Source organism: Hippopotamus amphibius, chromosome 3, assembly GCF_030028045.1.
Source record: "Hippopotamus amphibius kiboko isolate mHipAmp2 chromosome 3, mHipAmp2.hap2, whole genome shotgun sequence".
NCBI lineage: Eukaryota > Metazoa > Chordata > Mammalia > Artiodactyla > Hippopotamidae > Hippopotamus > Hippopotamus amphibius.
This window is the reverse complement of record NC_080188.1, coordinates 109,155,180-109,157,853: the sequence shown is the minus strand read 5'-3', so window position 1 is coordinate 109,157,853 and position 2,674 is coordinate 109,155,180. Positions and strand designations below refer to the sequence as shown.

The 2,674-nt window shown below is 33.3% G+C and overlaps 1 pseudogene; it reads right to left on the bottom strand.

Annotated features, from left to right (window-relative positions):
• Positions 1 to 227: 227 nt before the first annotated feature.
• Positions 228 to 1,148, bottom strand: LOC130848608 (olfactory receptor 4P4-like; annotated as a pseudogene).
• Positions 1,149 to 2,674: the final 1,526 nt, after the last annotated feature.

The following is a 2,674-nucleotide window of genomic DNA, read 5'->3' as shown; positions in this document are numbered from 1 at the left end:
TAGCATTGCTTTGTTACATCTCAGATGCTTTTATGCATGTAACCCTCTTCACACCATCTCAAAACCTCACAAAGTTAACTAAATGTTGAGCTTATTTTCTGTGTGCTTGAATAAGTGTTTCATTGGTATTTACTAAGTCCCTGTTTCTGCCATTCATAAAGTGATAACAATGTGTCAACTGAGATTCTAGCTCTTTGCTTCCACAGTTAGCTGTCCCCAAACTTTTTTTAAAAAAAGATGTTTAGCCGTGATATTTGAAACCAAACTTTTCTCATGGCATTTTTTGTTTCTGAATTCCTCAGTGTATAGATAAAGGGATTGAACATAGGAGCAGTGGTGGTGTAAAATAGTGCAAATACTTTATCTTCAGGGAAAGTGGTGGGTGGTCTAAGATAGGCAACTATTGAAAGACCAAAAAATAAAATTATCACAATGACATGAGACCCACAAGTAGAGAGGGCTTTGTGTCTTCCTTCAGCTGAGTGATTTCTTAATGTGAATGATATTATGGTACAAGAAAAAAGTAAAACCACAAATGTAATTAAGGTCACCATTCCTGAACTCAGAAGCATGATGACACCAGTCATGTAGGTGTAGTACAGGCAGCTTTCAGCAAGGGAAAAAAATCACAGAAAGAGTCATCAGTTTTATTAGGACCCCAGAGAGGCAACTGGATTATCACAGAAAATTGAGGAAAGGAGTGAACGGCCCCACCAGCCCAGGCAGCTAAGACAAGGAGATGGCACCTCGTCCTGTTCATGATAAGCATGTGATGGAGAGGCTTGCAGATGGCAACAGAGTGATCCAAGGCCATGACTCTGAGAATTCAGACTTCAGTCATTCCAAAGAAGTGCATGGAAAAGACCTGCAACATGCAATTACCATAGGAAACGTTTTTTCTTTCCATTAGCAGGTCACCAATTAATTTGGGAGGTATAGCAGATGTCCATGGAAGATAAGTAGCTGAGGAAATAGTGCATTGGTTGGTGAAAAGGAGGGCTGCATTGAAAGGAGACGAGGATCAGAAGGTTTCCTACAAACAGGGTGACATGACAGAATAAAAAGAGCACAAAGCAAAATGTTTGTATGTTCTGGTCATAAGGAAGTCCCAAAATGATGAATTCTGAGACATTGTTCTGGCTCTCCATATAGTTCAGGATGACTTCTGTTATAAACAGATGGTTTAAATATCTGAAAAGAAAAACCATGAATCTATATTTTAAAATAGCAGCATGATAATAATATTAAATACACTAAAAAGTCACATCCATTAAATACATTATTAATTATTCCTTGTACATAGATTTACTTCTTTTCCTCTTGTTTTACAATTCTATTGTGTAATAATTCTATCATGGGAAAAGTGAAGTAATTTTCAATGTTACCATCAATGATTATAGAATATTTAAAGGTTAATTTGATTATAGAGAAAATACTTTTCTATTGTTAATTATATAATTTAGATAACAACAAAATTTAATTGACATAATTTTAAAATTGGCACATTTTTAATGCATGTTCCTTATGGATAGGTCAACTGAACTTCTTGCAGGATGATCTGGACAAATTTTCTGTTTTATTTGGGAGTGTATCCCCAGGAATGCAAATGTATTGAAAATACATCAGGTTGAATTGTTTGGTCTGTTTAAAGAGATATCTTCCTTGCCATGTGAACAAATAATACAAATTGGGAATTTAAAATTAATATAGTTTCAGGGACCTTAAAAGCAAAGAAGGATGGAAAATGATTTAGCAAAATAGAGAATGTCAACTGAAGGAAGCTGTGAAAAATAATCAACAAATTCATTCATTTTTTCTATTTACATTTTATAAGCTAAAGAAATACATTTAAGAATCAATCTAAATTTCTGATGGCAAATGATAAATGAAAGATAAAATAAATGACCTGATCATATTTGAATTGTTCACTTTTCATAACTTTTCCTAGAATTGTATGTGTTTTATAGACAAGCTAGGCAATAAAAATTGACAAAATTGATACAAAATGTAGCTCTCAGATAGATTTATTGTCAGCACTCAGCGTCTATTTGTTGCATTAATGAATAGATGAACATTTTCATCTTTGTACAATCTTGAGACATTATTTACACAAAGGGAAATAGCATGTAAAATATAGACAGTGCTCTCAGGAGCTATTTTATAAAGTGTTGAGGAGTTAACTGATACTTGATGGGGATGTAAAACTTACAGGATACTTTCAACCACAATCTAATTAGATGTAGGGACCACATATGGGCACTCAAGGTGACTTTATGAAATACAGAAAGCTTTTGTAGTGAATTTACTTGGAAGCTATCATTTACAGTGACTCACAAATTCAGCACTTGTTTCTTTACGATTATTTTAGATGGTAAACAGGTATTTAGTACAGCATTTTGAAATGCTCAATACTATAAGAAACCAATTCTATTTTAAATTATTATTCAACTCTAATTTCACAAAAAAACCCTCAATTTGTTAGTACTATGAATTCAGTATTTCTAGAATACTTTGTTACCTCTATTTTTTTTTTAAAGCAAAGATAACTATCAGACCCAGAGTGTTCAACAGCTAACAGCACCTACATAGAGTTTCATACTTCTTTGTTTAATTTCCTCCTTACCTTATTATAGGTAATGATGGTTCTTTGTTTAGGAGAGGGTATACAGTTTAT